Here is a 23,216-nt window from a genome sequence, read left to right on the forward strand (position 1 = left end):
CAGCCACCCCTTTCCCACTTCTCCGCCCAGTGCAGTGGGAAAGGAAACAGCCCCAGGAAAGCACGCTGTGAATTTCCATCTGAGCCCAGTGTAAGGCAGCCCCAGGAGTGGCCCAGCATTGTCTGATCTCTCACTTTCCAAAATCAAAGCAAGACAAAAGCTCTGTCTCCCTTTTCCCTCTTGCCGAAGGCTAGAAATCCCATCAAGATCCAAAGCCTATCATTCCAGTGGGAGATTTATACAGGGGGAAGGGGCAGAAGCGGTTATTTGATGATTGTGTTGGGGTTGTTTTTAAACTCCTTAATATCTCCCTTCCTTCTTTCACTACACAGCACAAATCCCCTTTCCAACACATGCACAAGAGCAGAGCTGAGCCGTTCACACAGAAAACAGGTGATAAATCACAGGGCCATTGATTCAAACCATTCCAGGGAATGGGAAACACATGGACGGCCTTTCTAATTAACTGTTTGATATGGCTGCGGTGAGTTTGGGTGTAGTTTCCAATGTTTTGCACTTGGCTTGCCTCAGCCCTCTCCATGGTAACTGCAGTTTACCGAAAAGTGAGAAAATCCTCTGTTCGAGGGGGCTGAAGTGATTTGGTACAGCTCAGCTCACATGAAAAAAGAAACAAAAATATTTAAATACAGTGTTCGGTCCATGGGAATGTTCCCTTCTCTTTCTCTTTCCAGATGGAAGAACAAAACAAACGGAAAGGTTTCTTTTAGTTCCCTTCTTTATCTGTAGATCTGCACTTTCTGGTGGGCTGTGGAGCTCTCAGACCATTCCCTCTCACACAGGGTGAGGAGCCTGATCCACCCTCCACGTCCCTCTGCCAGCTGTCCCTGCATCAGAGGCACCCAAAGAACCCCCCTGAAACCCCACTGAAACCACTCACCAAAATCCCCAGGGAATATCGGGCTGTGGATATGCCAAGCCCCCTTTCCACCCACAGAGCTCAGTCTGTCTGCCTCGGACAGGACACGTTTATGGGTGTCTGTTTATTCCCAGGGTGGCACCTGGCCCTGGCGTCACTGTTTGGGTCTGGGGTGCTGCCCCAGCAGGGTGGAAGGGCTGTCCTAAGAGGGGAGAAAGCAGGAGTGCCAGGATTGAACCCTGATTTATGCTGCCAAAGTAACCAAATCTCTTAATTAACAGATAATTAACAGTGAGAAATTCTGCTGAGGACCCCGAATGCTCCAAGAGGTGTTTTGGAAGGGGAGCAAGCCAGGCCTGTCAAGATGTGCTTCTCCAGCAAGAAGAGGAACTTCTCAGGAGCTGAGCATGGGACAAAGGCCAGGAGCTGCTCCTGTCAGCCCTCAGCACTGAAATTGGGGTGGAGCTGACCTGGAGGAGTTGGAGGTGATGCAGATCTCAAGGATGGGGTTTGGAAATAGCAGCAGGATGGGGAAGGGGGGCAGAGATCAACCCAAGCCACTAAGGCTCCCTGGGGACACTCACCCCAAACCTGCTCAGGCCCAGCCAGTCCCACCAACACCTCCAGAGTAGCCAGTGCATTAAAACATAATTAAAAAGGGAGTAAAGGTTTCATCCATCTGCATTTAAGAGCAGCCTTTTCCCATATCCTGCTCTTGGCACGTTCCCCCAGCCAGGCCATTGCAGCTCACTCCATGACACGGGCACAGCTGCTGGAGGCACCGAGCAGCAAACGAGCTGGGAATGTTAATATTTTTTTTTTTATTAGCTTTTTTTTTTTCCTTTTCCCCCCATTTTCCCCTTTCTTCACCACAGCTCCCTTGGGGCCCCAGTGGAACACCTGGCCAAGCCACTTCTGGTTCCATTTATTGGCAGGTAATTTATTTGTGGATCAGCAGGGAAAAGGGACCCAACAACTTACTGGATGTCTATCAGCTGACCCCTTGGTGATGTTTGAACATGGGTTCATTTGGTGTTTGGGGCCTGACCCACACTTCCAAGGAAGTCAGATCTCCCCTGTAAGATCCAGGGCCGTTAGATCTCAGTTCAAAAATACTGGGGGAAATTAGTCAAAGAAATACTCTGGGAATATTATTACATATTATTCACTCTCTGGGAATATTTGAAAGTATTATTCACTCCTTGTGCATATTATTAAAGCAGCTCCCACTCAAAGAAGGATATTAAATTGTAAAAATCAGTGGGTTTCTTGATCCTTTTATCTTTTATGCTTTCTTTTCCTGCCATTGCTTTCTTCCAACCTTTATTTTTTGATAAGGATAAGGGAGAAGCATCCCAGATCCCAGAAAAACTTGCTTGCCGTCCTCCCCAGTGTGTTTTGGTGTTGTAGCAGGAAGTTCAGCTCATTGCTTCTGAAAGGTGTCAACAGGCTAATGCTCCCTTGTCAGCAGACTCTTCCAAACCCTCTAAAGCCCTTCCAATGGCCATGGATCCTGTTCAAATTGTGTTCCCCATGTTTGGCTACAATTATCCAGCTTTCAAACATATAAATGATTTTTTAAATTTTTTTTAACTTGCATGATCAAAAGCGTAGGCTTATTTTTCTTTTGAATAAAAATGCAGAGGTGTTTTCCAAGGAGACATTTTGGGGGGAAAAAAAAAAAAAAAGAATGAAAATTCTGCAAATTTTGCAGCCAAAAGCAATTGACCCTTCTCCCCAGGGAAGAGTTTTGTTTACTTCTGGCATTGCCACACATACCAGTGGTCAACCCCATCATGCACAGGGCTGATCATGGCAAGTAAAATGAAACAGGATTCTGTGCGTGGGCTTTTGGGAACAGCCAGAGCCTGGGCTGTGCAGGGAACACGTCAGGGAACACCACTGGGCACAACAGTGCAGAAACCTCTTAATGGGGGCTTCAGCAACAAATCCTGCTAATTTCCTCCTGCCCCTAGACCAGCAAGGCCCAGGAGCTGGCAGATGATCCCATCTTGTTGGCTGAGAAATTTCCAAAGCGCTTTTTAAAAAGCGTTTTTCCCTGTTCCTGGGTAGCACCTGGGACTGATCTGTGTTTTTACAGACTCAGCCTGTGTGCCAGCCCCCCCTGCACACATTTAACAGCTCTGTTGGACTGTTAACACCCTTCTCTGCTCTCAGGAATGTGTCACCTGCAAGAGCAGGAGCAGCATCCTTTGCTGAATCCAATGGAAATGCTTTTTGCAAACACACCTGTCTTGGGTTGCAATGCAAGATGTAACCAGCAGTGTGGATTCTATTCCCAGCTGTTGGGGAGGGGTTTTATTTATCCCTTCCAGGACCCATCCTTCCTCCAGGGGATCTCTGCTGTCCAGGGGCCATCGAGGCTCCCTGCAGGGCTGATCCAATTCCATCATCCATGGGAGATGCTCCACCCAGGGGAGGAGCCCAGCATTCCCACCTGGATAAACCCTGGCATTCAGAGCCCAGCACAGCCTGTGTGCTCTGCATTCCCACCTGGATAAACCCTGGCATTCAGAGCCCAGCACAGCCTGTGTGCACTGCATTCCCACCTGGATAAACCCTGGCATTCAGAGCCCAGCACAGCCTGTGTGCACTGCATTCCCACCTGGATAAACCCTGGCATTCAGAGCCCAGCACAGCCTGTGTGCACTGCATTCCCACCTGGATAAACCCTGGCATTCAGAGCCCAGCACAGCCTGTGTGCTCTGCATTCCCACCTGGATAAACCCTGGGATTCAGAGCCCAGCACAGCCTGTGTGCTCTGCATTCCCAGAGGAAGAACAGACCCATCTCACCCCACTGCACCTTCAGAGGAAACTGCCCCTGCTCCAGGATCATTGCTGCAACAGAGCCACATCTGTCACTGCAGGAGGGCTGCACTGGGCTGCTGCAGCACCCTGAACAACAGCGGGTCAGGCTGTGTGCTGACTCTGTCAGTGTTTTCTTTTTGTTTCATTGGTTTTTTGTACTACTACATCTTTATTTTAATTTTCCTAGTAAAGAGCTGTTGTTCCTATTCCCATATCTTTGCCTGAGAGCCCCTTAATTTCCAAATTATAATAATTCAGAGGGAGGGGGTTTATATTCTCCATTTCAAAGGAGGCTCCTGCCTTCCTTAGCAGACACCTGTGTTTCCAAACCAGGACAAGACTCCTTGCAGGTGGGACTATGTGAGGAGACACCTCTGCTCCCAGGGGATGGCTGGGGAGACAGATCTCCTCCCAGGAGCAGGTTCATGGCCTACAGACACACACAGGTGGATTTTAATGCCCCTGGCATAGGTGGGAAGGACTTTGGTTTGTGCCAGGAGATGCTGGAGGTCAGCAGGATCTGCCCAGCATTTGGGGCTCCTGCAGGAGCTTTCCTCCCCACCTGCCTGATATCAGATCTCACAGTGGATTTTCAGCTGTAATAAGAGAAGTTTTTCCTGCTCATGACCAAATCCAAACAATTTTTTTTTTTTTAGGAGAGGGAAAAAGAAAAAGGAAAAGAAGAAATCCAAGCCAGGAATGAAATCACCACGTGCTCTCATATCTTGTCATATCTTGGTAGAGCTGCAGGATGGGTTTCAACCCTGCTGTCCTTTGCCTTTTATTTCCCACTGGGGAGGATCCAGTGGGACTGTGGGATGAAGAGGCTGTTTACAGAAACAAACGGACCCGTCAGACATCTCCTCCTCCTGATGGATATTTGTTTGGAAAGAGAGTGAGCTCTCAGTGATGGTGGATGTTCACTTCTGCAATTCCTTCGGACTTTCTGGCTTACTGACCCCCTTAAGGGCTTATCCATTGATGGTGAAATAGTTGGGAACTGCAAAAAATCCTCTAATCTCAAGGGATGAGTGGCTGCTGCTGTCCTCTCCAGCACGGACCTACTCTGTGACCCTGGCCATGTCTCATGTCCCACGTCTCCTCTGCAGGAGATGCACTGTGGTGCTCATGGATGTGCTGCCATTCCCAGCCCACCAGCCTGTGGAAAGCCAAGGATTGATATTTTTAAGACAGTGGCTGCAGGGATGTTTTTGTCACAGGCTCTCTCTGCGTTCCTGCGCTTCTAAATCCTGAGCCCTTTCAATTTCTTGGGAAAGCATCTGGTTTCCAGCACTGGGTCTCTCCAATCTGTCATTTTACATAAATATACAAACATCCCTTTTTTGGATGATGGATTAGGGCTGCACTCTGGCTCGGATCACACAGCTCAGACTGGAAGAGGGGCTTTGAAGCATGAAAATTTCACATTCCCGTGCTGCCAGCAGAACAGTGCACAGGAGAGACATCCATGCTGGGAACCACAAACCCTGGCTCAGCACCCCCTGTAACATCACACTGCTCATTCACCTAAGGGGCATCACTGCCTCTGTTTCCTCTGCAATAAGAGGGAGCACGTTGGATCTCACATGGATTTATGCAGGAGAAGGAGCTCCTGGCTGAGATGGAGCCTCTGAGCCCAGCACTACCACAGATCCCCTGCTTAAATCCCCCCAGCAGAGTGGTGCACAAACTGCCCTCCCAGCAGCTCTGTCCCTTTCCCAGTATCTCCATCTCTCCACACTACGGGGATTTGGGTTGGATGTTCCTTTGCAGTGAGAGAAGGGCCTGCAGGACTCAGGACACTGGTGAGAAAAGCCTGCAGTTTGTCTCCCAAAATAAGCAGGAGGGCTGCTGTGCTGAGTCCCAGGACCTTTCACCTTCCCTCTGAGAAGGCTCTGCTTGGACAAATATCAGCCCCCACTGTGAGGATTTTTCTGCTGATCTCCTCACTGAAGCTGTAAATCAGCACTTGCCAGAGGCTGCAGCTACCTGCCTGTTCCAGGGACTGATGGAGCAGCTGCCAGCAGGAATTACCAAGAGGCAAACTTGAGCCTGAAATCATTGGTTTAGGCTCCGAGCAAGCTCAGATATCCAGGTTATTCATACAGGAGGAAGAGCTTTATGTCCTTTGTACCAGAGTCCTAAACTCTGCAAAACCTCCTGCTTTCAGTCTCATGCTCACTAACGACAGCACCAATGTAATGAATTTAAGTTCTGAATTCACCTTTTGATCAGGTTTTTGGATGAACTCCTGCCCTCAGTGGAAGATTTTGCCTTCGTCTTCTGCAGAGCAACTCTTTACCCAGCGCATGCTGCCCATCCTTTTTTAATCCCAATTTTAACAATTATTTTAGATATTGTCCTTGTGTAATACCCACAGAAATCCTCCTCAGAGCATGGATGAGGAGCAAGACCAGATGGAGAGGGGCTGTTTGGCTGTTCAGCAAGGCAGAACTGGCTCCATTAGGAAAAGGACATTGCGTGTCACATACAAATAAACAGAGTTAATAAATCAGGTGCCAGCAGATGGTGCTCAATAATTTGCAGCATCCTGGCTGGGATGAGCTGGTTCATTCCCAGCAAAAGCAGGATTTGTTGCACCAAAAGAACCATGGCAAGCTGAAGCACAGTTTATTGCTTCGTGCTGACTTTATTTCAAACACATTGTGGTGTTAACCAGAAAAGCACCTTTTTATTGACCCCACTTCTTGTTTGCACCCCCAAGGTTTTGTTTGGTCAGAAAACATTTGGAGGAGGAAAAATAACATTTAAAAGGGACATTGCAGCTCACTTGCAAAAGAATCCCTTAGTGGGCCGGGAAGATAAAACTCCCAATGGTGTCATTGGTTTTATCTCCCCTGGATGTTCCACTTCCATCTGCTGCAGTGGATGCTTTGGTTTTTTTCACGTGCAAATGGAAAAGGATGAAGCACAATGGCTCAGAGGAGCAAGTGGCCTTGGAGGCAGGAGGTGAAGGTTTTCCTTTCTCTCTTCCCATGGCTCACAGGCTGGTGCTTTCCTTTCCAAGGCCAGCTTGGATGTGCTTGGAGCAACCCAGTCTAGTGGAAGGTGTGGGGGGTTGGAATGAGATGAGTTAGAAGATCCCTTGAAACCCAAACCATTGTGGGACTCTGGAATTCCTGGATATCCTGTTGCCTGGGACACCTGCATGCCTGTCCCTGTCCCTGCTCCCATAACCTCCCAGGGAATGCCCAAGGTCACACAGAAGGTGCCTGTTGTGTTCTTCTCTGTTCCAGCCCCAACTGAGCATTTTACAACCCTCAGATATTGCAGGAAGAGAAAGTCATTAATAAATCCTCCTCCTAAATACCCCAAACTTCCCCTGGGTTCTGGGCACAGGGATCAGGTGGCAGCCAGGTGGGCACCCATCCCTCCAAAGGATGCTCCAGCCTGCAGAGCGCCACAGGGTAAAAAACCTGCAAACAGCTTTGAGCAGAAATGCACTTTTTGGACACGGCTGGTGCCCGACCTGCCAGGAAAAACAGTGTTATCCCAGGGGAGCAGTGCCATTAGCTCATTTCCCATCAGCACGAGGAGCAGCCAGGCTCAATGCAAGTGAGATCAGAGAGCTTGGGGCACGCTGTGGGCATCCCATCCCCTGGATGGCCCAGCATCCTGCCTGGAGGCTCAGCACGGACAGCAGGTGCAGGGATGGAGGCAGGAAATGTTTATAAGGCTTAGGAAAAGCTGAGGTTTCTGGCAGGTTCCCGAGACAGTCAGTTTGGCCCAGAGCTCTCTGCTGTATAAATTGTGGAATTAGAGTCAAATATGAAACTGGAGCAATAGGCCAGAGGCAGAGCTGGCAGCTGGGAGGTCGGGTTTAACTTCATGCCAGCGTGTTCCAGCCAGGCTTTCCAAGGAAAGAAAGGTGGGGAAGGGGCAGACAAAACAGGGGGAAGGGCAGGGAACTGGGGATGGAAATAACCCCCAGAGGAAGAGGGACGGGGCAGCAAGGGAAGAGAGAATTTGGTTCAGAGACTGTGAAGTGGGAAGCATCTGCAAAGCAAAGCAGTCCAGGAGATGGGGAAGCCAACACCTTCCAGGGAACTGAGTCCCAGGTGGGTGCCACCAGAGCCAGCTCTGCTCCTGGGTGACACTGGGTGACACTGGAGTGGTGGCTCTGCTGCCCTGCCAAGGGGAGGGTGTTCCTCCATCCCTGTCTTATTTCTGGTTTTGCTCAAGATGCAGCTCTGCTTTTCAGGATTGGGGCCATGCTCTGGGTTGACCTCCAGCGTTTTCCTGCCGTGTGGTTTGGATTAGCTGACTCATTGTTTGTGGCCAGGCTTCAGGGCCGCTTGGTGGGGCCAAGAAGCACAAAAAAAATCATCCATGTTGGGCACAGAGAGTGATTTTGTCTGCAGAGCATGGAGGCAATGTGAGATAGGCAGGAAAGCAGGTTTTTCCTGGGAGTCTTGGAGAAACCTGTGACTTATTATAGAAAATTTCTTACATGCTGCAGGTAAGCCCCAGGACTGGGGAGGTAAACAGATTTCCAGCTTCGGAAACCTTATCTCCATCCTCCCAACTCTTGCTTTCTCTCTCCAGTCATCCAGACATGCTGGGGACAGAAGTCAGATGTGGTCTGAGAAGACATGAGGAATTCAAGTAGGGAAAACTGTACCACATGGATGAAGCAGGAATTTGGGAACAGAGACACTGATGCTGATTTCTCCTTCTCAGGATTAACTGAGGAGCCCATCCCTTAATCAGACACCCCCTGAGCTCAGCTGTGAGGGGCCAGAGGGGTCTCATCAACCTCAGCAAGGCAGGATTTCTCCTTTTGGAGGCCACACAGAGCACCAAGCCATGCTTCTTCTTGGTGCCCACTGTCCCTGCGGGTGTACCACAACAGCAGATGCCCTCCTGGTGCCACTGTCCCTGTGGGTGTACCACAGCAGCAGATGCTCTCCTGGTGCCACTGTCCTGGGGCCAGCTGGGAGTCCAGGCAGGGACTTGCTGAACAAACTCCTGTCTGCAGCGTTGAGGGATTGTCTGGGGCTTGTTCCTCGTGGAATGTGTGACCTCAGTGGGGCTCAGGGCCGTGGAAGGGCTCAGGCCCATGTGCAGATGTCCACAGGGTCTGTGGGCGTTTGGATTGCAGATTCCTCCCGGCCCCAGCTCCGCTCCCGTTGGAACTCGCCAGAGGTTTCTGTTGATTTCACCGTGCTCCAAACACCAAAAATTCAACAAATGCAGCTGCTGTCACTGATTATCCCAAATACTGCTGGCACAAGGCTCCTAAATAACCAGGGAGGCTGTCACCCCTCAGACTGCCATACCCTGTGCAGGCACCCTGCCCTCACTCCTCTCCCTGGCGTGCAAACATGCACCACCAACCCCAGGCATCACTGGGGAGCAAGCACTGATGGCCTCGGGCCTAATTTGGGTTCAGCTCATGACTGAAACAAAGGCTAAGTCGCAAAATTCAGATCAGGCCATATTTGGGCTCTGAACTCCAATGCAGGGCTGTTCCCAGCAATTTCTCTTCCTGCAGAGCATCCGTGAGCCCTGGTCCAGAGCAAAGGGCTGGGCAGTGCTCCCAGGGCCCCTGAGCACCACGCTGGGTGTGGAGCAGCAGTGGGAGCTCCCTGTGGCCCTGCTCCATTTGCCACCCTAGAGAGACCCACTCCTGTTCTGGAAGGTGCCCTGAGCTCCTCGTTTGGTCTTGTCAGGCCTTAACATTGAATATTGGTGCTTTCACATTGAACACTGGTGCTTTAACATTGAACATTGGTTCTTTAACATTGAATATTGGTGCTTAAACATCGAACATTTGTTCTTTAACATTAAATATTCATCCTTTAACATTGATCACTGGTGCTTTAACATTGAACATTGTTGCTTTAACATTGAACATTGTTGCTTTAACATTGAACATTGGTGCTTTAACATTGAATATTGGTTCTTTAACATTGAATATTGGTACTTGAACATCGAACTTTGGTGCTTTAACTTTGAATATTGGTTCTTTAACATTGAATATTGGTTCTTTAACAATGAACACTGGTGCTTAAACATCGAACTTTGGTGCTTTAACTTTGAATATTGGTGCTTTAACGTTGAATATTGGTGCTTTAACATTAAACATTGGTTCTTTAACATCGAATATTGGTTCTTTAACATTGAATATTGGTGCTTTAACGTTGAATATTGGTGCTTGGTGCTCAAACCTACAAGGTGTGCTGGAGTGGGAGCAAGACTGTGAGCATTAAAAAGCTCGAATGAAAGACTTCGGCAGCGACTTTATGTCCTTGACCCCCGTGCCACCACTGCACACTGCTCCATGCCACCCAGAGCCCTTGGGGACAATATCCCATTGACTGCAGGCAGCGGGGAGGGCTGTGGTGACATTCTGCAGTGTCACCAGGCCCCTGTGCACCCTCGGGAATGCCTCACACAATGCCCGGCCTGTGCATCGCGCACCGACACGACGTGGGGCCAGCAGCACAAAAAGGGGTTTATGGTGCTGGGGGACAGGCCTCCCTTTCTCGGGGTGATGATGGACGTCACCAGCTCCTCACTGGAAACAAAATGCCCTTTAAAAATGAAGCGAAAGGGCTGAACTGGCCTTGCCTTGGGCCTGGATCTTGGCCGTCCCCCCCTGCGTGGCCTTTCCTGGATGCCCTGCCCGTGCTGATAACCCCGGCTCAGGCTGGCCCCCGGGGAGAAGGGAATTAGCACTTTGTATTTCTGACGTGCCAGGAGGGAGCAGAGGCCCGGCCAGACGGCGTCCAGGCTGCCAAAATTCCTCCTGCCCCTCACCAGCAGCCCCCGTTGGGTTTTGTCTGATTTTGTCTGAGCCCTTTTTCGGTGTCACCCCCAAATGTCCCTCCTGGTGGGACTGCTGGTAGCAGAGTGTGAGAGGATTTGGGCCAGGTAAAATGCTGAGGAAAGCTCAGGTCACAACACAAACCCTCCTGGCTGTGAAATTTGGGCAAAGTTTCCAAAGGACTGGGCTCCTGCTGGGGTCTCCATCCTCCAGCATCATCCTTGGGGTCATGCAGGGGCCTCGTCCCGGGTTGTTGTTTGGTTGTTTTTTTGTTCTTTAATACCATATTATTTTTATAGAAGCCTCTTTCCCAAACATGCCCTATAAAATCTTGAAGCAATGTCCCCTCTTCCTGCCCCTTCTTCCCCAAGTAAATATTTTTAGCTCTCATAAACACAAGCCATTAAGCACTCAAGAGAGAAAAGCAGAGTTCTGGGGAGGCACCATCATAGGGGCAACCCATGGTCCTCTTGTTAAAGCACAACCCAAAATCACCCCTTTTTGAGGGTTTCCCTGCACTTCCAGAGGTTCCACACCTCCAGAGGTTCAGCACTTCTGGCTGGGGTGTGTTTAGGACCCACCAAATGCTCAACCCAATTCCTGTTCCCCTTTTTTGGGGAGATAGGAGGAGGCAAAGCTCTGCAAAGCAGGTGCTAAACTGGGATTTTTTTCAAAGGAAAACCCAAAGGATGAGGCAGCCAGAGCTTAGGGGGCTGCAGCAGTTCCCAAAATGTCAGAGAGCTTGGGAAATTCTCATCCCTAGCCTTAATTCCCCCAAGACTTTGCTGGACACCGTGTACGAGATGCTTTGATGTCTCTTGATCCTGGATTGTGTGATTTGATCACAGAATATCTGTGAAATAAATTCCAATACATTTCCCAAATTTCATGGAAGAATTTCACCCTTCTCTTCCACGCCCCAAGGTCAAAATGTTGAAATTTGGGGAAATCTGAGCAGCCTCGTAATTCCTGTGTGTCCTGCTGGAGGCCAGCACCCTGACTTTATACAAATTGCACAAGGGACCACAAAGGAGATAAATAAATTCCCTGCAAGGATCACTCAGAGCAGTGCAGGGAGGAATTCTGGCCAGGTCTTGGCATGCAAGGCGGGTTGTGCAATGAGCAGGAGGGCTGGGATTGCACTGATGGATGCAAGATGTCCCCAGGAGAGGGACCTCCAGAAAAGGCTGGAACAAACCCACAGTGCCAGGAAAGGACAGTGGGAAAGCTTCTGACGACAGCAGAGATGACCCTGCTTGGGTGCAAGGGTCCTCAGAAGAAGGAAAGGGGTGAGGATGTGGGTTTGGGAGCAAAAGTGACTTTCACTGGGTGTTTGGGGTCTGCAGTGTGGGGCTCAAGGGGGTCTTGCAGAGCTGGACCCACCAAGGCAAGGTTTAGGGACAAGGGCTGGGAAGGGGCTTAGTGGCACGGCTTAAATGGAGCAGGGTCAGAGCTGGGCTCCCGTCCAAGGTCCAGGGCAAGGCAGAACTCTGAAGTTTCCCAAGCTGCCCAAGCCTCCTGGGTCTGCAGCTTTGCAGCCTCCCAAGATCAGATTCCCATGATGGATTCTTAGTGGCAGGAACACAAAGCTTCCCCAAAGGGCCCAAATCCCATCTGCTGCACAGCCTCCTCAGGCTATTTGTGATATTTAGATTTCTGAAGAAGAAATGAGTGAACAAGGAGGAATTTCTCCCTGCTTTGATGCTCCTGTTTCCCTCCTCCCTGGGGATCTCCCCCTTGCTCCAATGTAAGTCCAAGGTCAATCCCTCTAAGTTCCCACAACCCACTGCCCAGAAGAGCCTCCTGCTGGGAAACCATCCTGCTGCCATCAGGTGCAATCAGACCTGCTTTCCTTCTCCATCAGGCATTTACAGGATTTGTTAAGATGGGATTTGCACAAATTAGGAAAAGAAGGGGGTTTGAGCTCTCCTAATATCTGAGCAGGAGCATCCAATTTTTGCAAGTCTAGAGGGTTTTCATAATTGTTCCTTTCCCTTCTGCTTCTTTCTCACACCTTCACTTCCACCTTTATAGGGGAATGGTGAGGCTTTGTGAGCTTTGCTTTCCAAAGGGAAAGGGATGTTGAGCACCTCATCTAACCCAATAGCCAAGCCCCCAAGCATCATTTTCCATCTCATGCAGCCCCGAAATGGAGAGGTCTCATCACCAGCTGGTGTAAACGAGGGTGACATTGACTGGGGATGATATTCCTTTCCCTCCTTCACAATAAAACCCACCCATCCTGCTGCACTGCTCATTTTCCTCTCACCTCTCCCTGTTCCCTGACACGTGGATTCAAACCCCTGGACTGTGCACTGGAGTTTGCTGTGCCTGCACCAAGGCAATGTTGGACTCAGCTTGTCCTGAGTCACAAAACAACCCACACACATCCATTTTCCTGTCAAGAGGGCTTTAAACAAGCCCAGTGTGAGTAAACATGGGAGCACAGGCTGCTGAGCCTGTGCAAACACTGCTGCACACCGGGTTATCCTCAGCAGATGTCCGTGGTCAGCAGGCAGGGCTGGGCCAGGAGGTGAAGGGAGAGGTGCTGTGGACCCCGCCGTGGGTGGGGTGCAGGAGGGAGCAGCTCAGAGCGGTGCCTTCTTGGGCTACCTAAAAACAGAGGGCAGAAAGAACTGAGAGAATAAAAAGCAGTTCTGTTTATGGAAAGGCCTTCAGGTACATTTAGGGCAGACAAAGCCCCCCAGGGGCTGCACCCAAAATGGACAACGGTCATGGGTTTTTACACTTTTATCAGTGTGGTGCATTTCCATATTTGGGGCTTCATCTTCCCATTACAGCATCAGGTAATGAAGTCATTTACCCCAAGTTTGCTTTCCTCAACTCACTTTTATCTACATTTCTTAGGCCCTGAGGCAGTGAGGTGTCCTTGATTGCCAAGCCTGGAGAGGAATTGTTGTGTCTGCCCAAAATGGGGAAGCAGCAGCAGCTCACACTGTGTGTGGAGTTTGGAGTTACACACTAAAGAATTGTGCAATTACAAACAGATGAAAAATAGAAAAGCTGAAATCTTAAGGCACCAAGAGCATCCCCAAACCCACTCCCATGTGCCTCATTTGGCTCTGGCTCAGCCCAAAGCACAGCTCAAACCCCCACGGGCTGTGCTGGGGTGGAGATCACCTTGGCAGAGCCCGCTCTGGGCAGGTTTTGTTGGTCGTGGACGTTTATTATCCACAGGGGCTGTGCTGAGGCACGTGCAGGAAAGCAGCCACGATCCTGGAATAATGTTATCTTAGCAAATGGGTTTGTTATGGTTGTCGGCTTCCTCCAGGAGCCTTTCTTAATCTGGAAAAGCAGTGGGCCCAATGCGGAGGGAAGCTTTTCATTATCGGCTCCGAGGAGTTCGGAGATGAGAGATTAGGGGGGAAAGGCACAAATCCGCTGTTCCAGGAAAGAAAAATACGGGATTGCTCCCTGGTAAGATGTGAAAATGCCTTGGAAATGCTGGCTGCATCCAGAGCAAGATATCGGCTCTATTTGTATTGTTATATATTATTACATATTGTATATGCTAGGCATGGTGTATTGCTTATATTCTATATTATATAATGTTATTTATTATTATAATAATAATAGCAAACAGGAGTTGAACTCGATGATCCTTGTGGGTCGTCATCTCCAACTCAGAAAATTCTTTACTTCTGTGATCATTGTGTTGCATTATTAGGTATGATGATGACCATGATGATGATGATGATGATGATGATGATGACGATGATGATGATGTTATCTATAATGTGGTATTTCCAGCCTGCACACCACAGGCACAACCAGGACCTGCAGCCTGGCTAGGAATCAGGAATTTCTCAACATCATTGGGTTGCACCCACAAACTTGACATTTTTTCCCCATTTTTGTGTGTGTGTTGCAAGATCGCTTTTTAAGAAGCACCTGCAGAACTTGAAGGTGATGGGTCAAGAGAGGAGATTTTTTCATCCTCTGCAGCTGGATGGTCTCGGATCCAGCAAAGCAATGTGATTTCTTGTAAATACAAGTTTTCCTAGTGAAAAACTCCTTACATGTTGTCTGCTCGTTATCCAAACTTGAGCCCTAACAAAACTCCAGTGGGTTTGGAATCTGTCCAGCAGGAGCAGCCATGTCTTGGGCAGGGACTGAGCCTCTGCAGCCTGGATTTGAACAAGAGCTCAGGTTTGAATGTGGCTTCAGAGGTTGTTTTGCACAACACCCTACAGTCAGGAGAGAAGAGGTATATATCTATATAAACAGATAGATACAGATATAAATATAAATATATACATATAGGGATATAAATAGATATAGATTAGATATACAGAGATAGAGATAGAGATAGAGATAGAGATAGAGATAGAGATAGAGATAGAGATAGAGATAGAGATAGAGATAGAGATAGAGATAGAGATAGAGATAGAGATAGAGATAGAGATAGAGATAGAGATAGAGATAGAGATGAGATAGAGATAGAGATAGAGATAGATAGAGATAGAGATAGAGATAGAGATAGAGATAGAGATAGAGATAGAGATAGAGATAGAGATAGAGATAGAGATAGAGATAGAGATAGAGATAGAGATAGAGATAGATAGAGATAGAGATAGAGATAGAGATAGAGATAGAGATAGAGATAGAGATAGAGATAGAGATAGAGATAGAGATAGAGATAGAGATAGAGATAGAGATAGAGATAGAGATGATAGAGATATGTGAACCAATTTGAGGGACAAAAAATAGCATGAGGAACACTGAAAGGAGAGTAACAGGGATGGAAATAGCAGCACATTGGGTGCAAAAGCAGCAGGTCCCATCCCGAGTGGGTTTCACCTCAGCACAAGCAAATGTAGGCACTGAAACCTCTCCCTGCTGCTCCATGAAGGATTTATCCCCAAACATTTGGGCTCACGACCCAGAGTGAGGAGGATTTAAGGCCTTTTCCCAGATATCTGTGCTCGTGTCTCTCCCAGGACACTGCTGGCATCCATCAGGGGAGCTCCACGTTCCCTGCCCGTCTGTCCCACATTTTCAGCCTCTCCACTCCACCAGGGGAATGTTGTCAGGGATTTTTTAATCTCCTTCCCGCTCTCCTTCCCGCTCCAGCTCTATCAGTTGGTTATTTATTTGGGTTTATTGCCTTCCTTGTTCGTTTTGTCATGTTGTTTACTCAGTCCCCCAGGCTGCTGAAACGAGGCACCGAGACAGAAAATATAGGACAAATAATTATTATTTGCGTGTTCTCTGGAACAAGCCAAGAAAGAGTCTCTGGGGAGAGGGTGGGATTGGCCTCTGTTTGTTTCCTCAGAGGCAATATTAAATGGAAAAACGTGGAAAGGCGGCTGGAAGAGTTAACCCTTCCCAGAGCCACGTCTCTGCACCGTGGAGAGGGCTGAGATGCTGCAGCAGCAGGATGGAGACAGAGGATGAATCAGGAACAGGTTCCCTGGTGCTTTTGGCTTCCCAGCGAGCAGAAACAATGGGAAAAACAAAAGGCAAGAGGAATCCTTGGCAGAACAAAGCCCTGCAGGCTGGGCAAAGCCAAGGGCAGCGTTATTCTTTTCTCATATAAACACACCCTTCCCCAAATAAAGAAATATATATATATATTTATATCTCCCCAATGGCATTGATCAGAGTGAATCCCAGCTGGGTCTGGTGAGGAATTTCCAGGCCTGGGTGTGCAGGCGTGTGGCACGTGCCGGGCTGAGTGCCCAGCCCAGCTCACTCAGCACCACCCCAGGGACCAACCGTGCCCTCCCCAGGGGCAGCTCCAAAGGAAATATTTGGATGCCCCTCACTTTGTACCAACTGTGGGGCTTTGATTTTTCTTTACTCGGAGGAAACAAACCATTGACGCCTCCAACTCGCATGACACACTCATTGTGGGAAACTGGGATTTTCCAGGTCCAAAAAGGACCTGAAACATCAGCCAGGACTGGAAAAGCAACACTTCCAGCAATCCCTTGGATGAACTAAAAACATGGAAGGAAGGAGGGGAGGGAGGGGAGGGAGGGGAGGGAGGGGAGGGAGGGGAGGGAGGGAGGCAGGGAAGGAAGGAAGGAAGGAAGGAAGGAAGGAAGGAAGGAAGGAAGGAAGGAAGGAAGGAAGGAAGGAAGGAAGGAAGGAAGGAAGGAAGGAAGGAAGGAAGGAAGGAAGGAAGGAAGGAAGGAAGGAAGGAAGGAAGGAAGGAAGGAAGGAAGGAAGGAAGGAAGGAAGGAAGGAAGGAAGGAAGGAAGGAAGGAAGGAAGGAAGGAAGGAAGGAAGGAAGGAAGGAAGGAAGGAAGGAAGGAAGGAAGGAAGGAAGGAAGGAAGGAAGGAAGGAAGGAAGGAAGGAAGGAAGGAAGGAAGGAAGGAAGGAAGGAAGGAAGGAAGGAAGGAAGGAAGGAAGGAAGGAAGGAAGGAAGGAAGGAAGGAAGGAAGGAAGGAAGGAAGGAAGGAAGGAAGGAAGGAAGGAAGGAAGGAAGGAAGGAAGGAAGGAAGGAAGGAAGGAAGGAAGGAAGGAAGGAAGGAAGGAAGGAAGGAAGGAAGGAAGGAAGGAAGGAAGGAAGGAAGGAAGGAAGGAAGGAAGGAAGGAAGGAAGGAAGGAAGGAAGGAAGGAAGGAAGGAAGGATGGATTTATTTGTGGAGACTTGTTTATGCTGGAGACAGAATTTCTATCATAAATAGCAGTTTTAAATTTAATAAATATTTAATAAATAATAGTTTTAATTGCTTTAAAACTCTGTGCTTCCCATTTTCTTCAAGATGCCATGTCCTTGCTCTTGAGGACACGATCCAAGGACTGAAAGGAGCTGTGCCATCAGAGGTGTCATCACTTCTCCCTTCCCTACTCTTCCTCAAAAGCAGAGAAGATTTTGAACAGGGCTGAGCCAAAGGCTTCCTTTTCAAAAACACCTGCACACTTCAAACAGTTTGATACACCCCAAAACCCCACCCTGTGAACAGCAGAAAAGGGATTTCCCTTTCCTCTCCCATGTCCTTCTGCCAGCCCCTCCAAGGACAGAGCAGCACAGCAGGCAGCAGCTCACAGAGGGGCTCCTGTGGTGCTCCAGGGATGTGGAGCAGCCCAAACCCCCAGGATTCAGGTGGGATAACATCTGCTTTGCATTAGCATCTGCCTCTTGAGGTTTCTCATGTTTTTATTCTCTCTCCTCACTTCCTTTTCTCTCTACTTGCTCTTTTTCTCTTTCCTTTGGGAGAAAACAGCTCAGCCCAGGTTCTCCCTGTCTTTCAGTGCTCGCTTTCCCCCGTGTTTGTTTTTCCACCTAATACATCCTCACCTCCAAAGTAAGTGCTGAAGCCCAGGGGTTAATGGGCAACTTGGGAAAACTGTAATCAAAGCCATTCCTTGTCATGGTGATCCTGCATGACCCCAAGTAAGACCCCAAACCCCAGAGCTCCCCCGCTGAATCCTCAGGGTATCTGAAGATGGATGAAGATGTGGCCTTTAGTCTCCCTAATTTCACATAACATCTGCCATTGGGATGTTGGGTTTTGATCCCCAAATTCCCTGAGATTTCTTTAAGATGCCCAGATAGGCCATGCTTTGATAGACTCAGCCTATTCCTCATTATCCTGCTGCTCCTTTCCCTCCATCCCTGATCCAGATATCCTTCTGTAGTAAATATAGTACGTTAATTTGTGTTTTGATGGAATGTAGTAAATATAGTATGTTAAATCATGTTTTGATACATGCAAACTGTAAATATGTTCTGTAAAATGTAACACTAGTTCAAATCAGACACAGAACTGAGTAATTCCAAGGCAGGCAACACCCAGAAACCACCATTCAGAGGAGGACAGTGCAATGCCAGGAATTGGAGACTTTGCCATTGCCTCCAGAAAGGAGGACACGTCAAGATAAGGAATCAGTTCTCCTCCCAGAAGGGAGCCATGAACACCCAACCATCATGCCGATCACAGGAGGAGAACTTCTATCCATTCAGAATTTCGTCTTCCATTCACCCACCGAGGAAAGAAATTGGCACTTCTCCCTCCCAGAGGAGACCCCATTCAGCAGACCAAGGACAGCGATGCATTCGAATAACTTTTCCAGGGAAACAAAGAACTGTGGGGAAATCCTCTGCCAGGGGCAAAATAAACTGTATAAAACCTGGACCCCAGAAGGGGCCAATTTGTGAACACTGGGGGATTGCAGTGCCATAGAGGCTGCTTTCCATTCACCCTCTGACGATCCCGGGTTATCGTCACCGTAACTTCTCTTGTTGGTTTTACTGAAATTCTGTAATTTGATTTTTTTAATAAACCAAATCATATTTAATTGGCAAAGTGGATTGGCATTTATAACACTTCCCTGCCTCTCCTGCCTGGCTTTCTACAGCTGGGGCTGCTCCTGGCAGCACACGGAGAGCACAGAGATCCTCAGCTGGCTCTGCCATGAGGATTCCCTGCAGTGAGCACCGTTTCCAGATGTGTTTGTACTCTCCAGAGCCTGGATGCTGCCCCCTGAAAACATTCTCGGTGACAGAGCTGCAGAAAAGCCCCACAGTGTATAATAGCAAAAAAAACCCCTCCCTGTTTTGTGAGGTGGGGAGGGATATATTTAGGATATTTTCATCTCTCTGAACACCCCAAAGGCTTTGATTCAGCCTTAGTGGAAGATTCCAGATTTGCTTACAGGCTGTGTTGAGCAGGGAGGTGCTGGGGTCCCTGCTTGACATCAAGACTGTGCTTAAGGGCTAAAAAAAGTGTGCAGTTTTGTAAGTGAAAATAGCAATTAAATACTGAAACGTGGCCCTGAGTGCCTCAGCATGTAGGGGACACTGTGTTTAGCCAGCTCTGACCGTGCCCAATGCTTCAGCCCCCTGAAAATGTCTCAGATGCTCTGATGAATCCCGGTGGTCTCTATTTTTTAATTTAGAGGAAAAGCAGCTGTTACTGTGAATAATTACCCTTACATCTGGATTACACACAGTGTTGTTCCCTTCACAACTCCAAAACATTGTTCCTTGAGGACTTGTATTTCCAGGGCTGTCAATCCAACACCTTTCACCAGCGCTAAATTCATTTACAAGTGGGGGTCAAATAAAAAAAAAACCCTTTAAAAAATAATCAAGGCACATTAAAAAACCATTTGGGAGCCCATCCACCTCCCAGGCTTGCTTGGCTGAACTTGATATTAATTAGGCTAAATCCAAAGGCAGCACCTTCCCCAGGAGTTGGCTGGAAAGCTCTCACCACTCACCCCATGGCTGCAATTTCCAAGGGTTTTTACCTAGTTAAGGATTCTAATCTTTAACAGCTGCCTGATTTACTCAGCTCATTCCCTCAGAGATGCTGATGCCGTCTCACTCCTCCTGCCATGGCTTCTCCCAGGATTATGCATTTATAGGAGTGAAAGTATGTAAAGGAGACCTCCAGAAAGATAAAATCCTCCTCCTGCCGCTGGTCAATAAGAGGTGAGAGTTTGCTTGCCATAAATCCACGAGCTCTGCCTGCCAGATTAGTGTCAGCCAGACAAATTTGGCACTGACCGTGCTGTATAATTAGAAAAAAAAAAATAAAAAAAATAAATAAGCCCAAAGCAGCAGAAATGCTTGTGGGAATGTGTCAGTTTGCTGACTGGGAGGACAACAGGGGAAGTTTAGTCTGCTGCAAGGGCTGGCATCGCGGGGGGGTCGGCATCCCTTCCATCCCTTCCATCCCTTCTGTCCCTTCCGTCCCTTCCGTCCCTTCCGTCCCTTCCGTCCCTTCCATCCCTTCCGTCCCTTCCGTCCCTCCCATCCCTTCCACCCCTTCCATCCCTTCCATCCCTCCCATCCCTTCCATCCCTTCCATCCCTTCCGTCCCTTCCATCCCTTCCATCCCTTCCATCCCTTCCATCCCTTCCATCCCTTCCATCCCTTCCGTCCCTTCCATCCCTCCAGTCCTTTCCATCCCTTCCCAGCTGATCCCACAGCCGTGCTGGAGCTCGTCTCCATCCCAATCAGAAAAGCTATCCAGGCTTTCTCTGCCAGCCTGACCCAGGATTCAGATCATTCCCAGAGGTGCCAGAGTGGGGAAAAGGCCTTTTCTGCCTCAAGAGCAGGAGTTTTTCACCAGACTCAGGAAGAACCGGCCGTGGCTGCGCTATCGAGGTGTCGGTGCCGGGAGAGACGATGAAGGAAATGGGAATAGGAGCTGGGGTGTCACACCCTGGCTCCACGTCAGCATTTTGTTTTACATCCCCAAGCTCAAGTGAACATTCCCAGGCACAGCCGAGCCCTTCCCAGTTTCTTTCTTCTCCCAGGAGAGGTTTTCTACAGGCCATGTGTTATCAATTAGGTCCACTCGTTCAATGTACGTCTGGTTTTGCTTTTGTCTACTGGCAAAGCCCAGTAATTATAATTATTATTAATAGTAATGGCAGTAATATATATTTATGTGTGTGTGTATGTAGAGATATAAAAATAGCAAGGCAGCATCCCAGCCCCAGGCAGCTGATCCACGGGCAAAGCCCTGGACCAGAACACCAGATGAGGCAGGAGCATTTCCCTCACCCTCCATAGTTTCTCTCTCTTACACTCCAGGTAATCCCTTAAAAAAACAAAACAAAACAAAACAAAACAAACAAAAAAAACCTCTCCTTGGGTTTCAGCATAGGACAAATGTAAACAAGCAGATTTGCAGGCAGTCCCAGAGGCAGGATCGAGTTTTAGCTTCCTAAAGACATTTGGTGTGTGCTCTGCCCAAGCCATCTTTAGCTCTCCAGCTCAGCCAGGGATGGATTTGGATGGGGATTCCTGGACATGATTCCTTGGCCTGAGGGGATGAGTCTCATGCCTGTTGCTCCATCAGCCCATCCTGACCTTCACCTCCCTGCAGGTGAAGGCACACCAGTGTCCCCTGAAGGGAAAAGCAGTTCAGTCTGCTATTAGGTACTGGAGAATCCAAATACCACAAATCTGCAGAAAGGGGAAGGAACAAGAAAACCTTTTCGTGCTGGAAAATGAGGGATTTGGAGAAGCATCAAATGCAGCACCTCATGGCACTGGGAAAAGCCACCCCTTCTCCTCAGACAGAGAATCTGATGATCCACATCGTTCCTCCCACTCTAGGAGCCCATTCCTGTGGCTGGAGGCTTGATACAGATGCAGGGCATCACTCGTGTCACCCACCTGCTGCCCCACTAAGCCACCAGCAGCTTTCCCTGCCCAAACACCCCCCTTCCCTTCCACAGGGTGTTCCTGGCCTTGATGCTGGGTTTATTTCTTCCTCACCAGGTAAATACTTGGGGATTTTGTGGAGGTTTTGTCTCTCTGGGTGATCTTTAAGGGCATCTGGTTAAAAGAGTGGAGCGAGGTGATAGTTTTAATTTAATTTTTTTCTCCTGAGCAGATGCTTGAAGCAAAAGTTATGGCTATAAGTGGTGGAAATCTCCCTTCCTGCTCCCATTAAAGTCATTTGCAGCTGGTGCCTTTGCAATGTGGGATATATTTGGGGTGAAAGTGAACTTTATTGTGAGGGGAGGCTCCCTACAGGAGCTGCTGAGGGGGAAGGTTCTCAGTTGTGTCTGTTTCTTTATGATTAAACATTAGGGAGAAATTCCTCCCTGTGAGGGTGGTGAGGCCCTGGCACAGAAAAGCTGTGGCTGCTCCATCCCTAGAAGTGTCCAAGGCCAGGTTGGACAGGGCTTAGAGCACCCTGGGATAGTGGAAGGTGTCTCTGTTTGTGGTAGAAGGGGGTGGAATGAAATGATCATGGTCCTTTCCAACACAAACCATTCTGGGATTCTGTGAGGAGGAAAAGCAAACTGAGCTTTCCCCCCCCCCAGTAAAACGCATGAAATTTGCCAAATCATTACAACGTAATGGGGAAATAATCTGCATTTGCTGGGGGAAAATAAAATCCCAGGCAACCTGCTGAGAGCTGGAGGGGGTGACATCAGGCATCCCTGGGCTGACACATCCCAGGAAAAGGAAGGGATTTATCTCACCGTTGGCCCCGGTGCAACAGGGAAGAAAAAGGGCTCTGACTCAGGGAGGGTGTGCTGAGAATTTTGGGAGGAGCACTCAGACAGAGTTGTTCCAGGATGTGAGAGTGCTGTTCCAGTTTATATCAATCCTTTTAACTCTATATTCCTGTCACCCTGACAAAAGAACATCCTGATTGAAGCCTAAGGCAAACCAGCCCCCTTCACTGAGCACCCCCAGCTCCCTTGGGGCTCACAGGGACTGATTCACCCCTGGGCTCCTTCAGGTTGGTTTCTTCTTTACCAACAACCAATCCTGTAGCAGAACCAAATCAGAATAAACCTGTTGGGCTTTTAAAGGTGATGGTTTTGATGCCTTAGGATTTTAGCTTTTATGTTTTTCATATATTTGTAACCTTGCAATTCTTTAGTGTAGAACCCTAAACTCCACACACAGTGTGAGCTGCTGCTGCCTCCCCATTTTGGGCAGACACAACAATTCCTCTCCAGGCCTGGCAGTCAAGGACACCTCACTGCCTCAGGCCTGAGAGATGGAAACAAAAGTGAGTTGGGGCAACAAATTTGGGGTCAATGACTTCATTACCTGAAGCTGTAATGGGAAGATGAAGCCCCAATCTGCAAATGGACCAAACTGATCAAAGTGTGCAAACCCGTGACCATTGTCCATTTTGGGTGCAGCCCCTGGGGGGCTTTGTCTGCCCTAAATGTACCTGAAGACCCTTCCATAAATAGAACTGCTTTTTATTCTCTTAATCTTGTCTGTCCTCTGTTTTTGGGCAGCCCGAAAAGGCATCA

The sequence above is a fragment of the Prinia subflava genome, chromosome 22, assembly GCF_021018805.1.
Source record: "Prinia subflava isolate CZ2003 ecotype Zambia chromosome 22, Cam_Psub_1.2, whole genome shotgun sequence".
In the NCBI taxonomy this organism is placed as follows: Eukaryota; Metazoa; Chordata; class Aves; order Passeriformes; family Cisticolidae; genus Prinia; species Prinia subflava.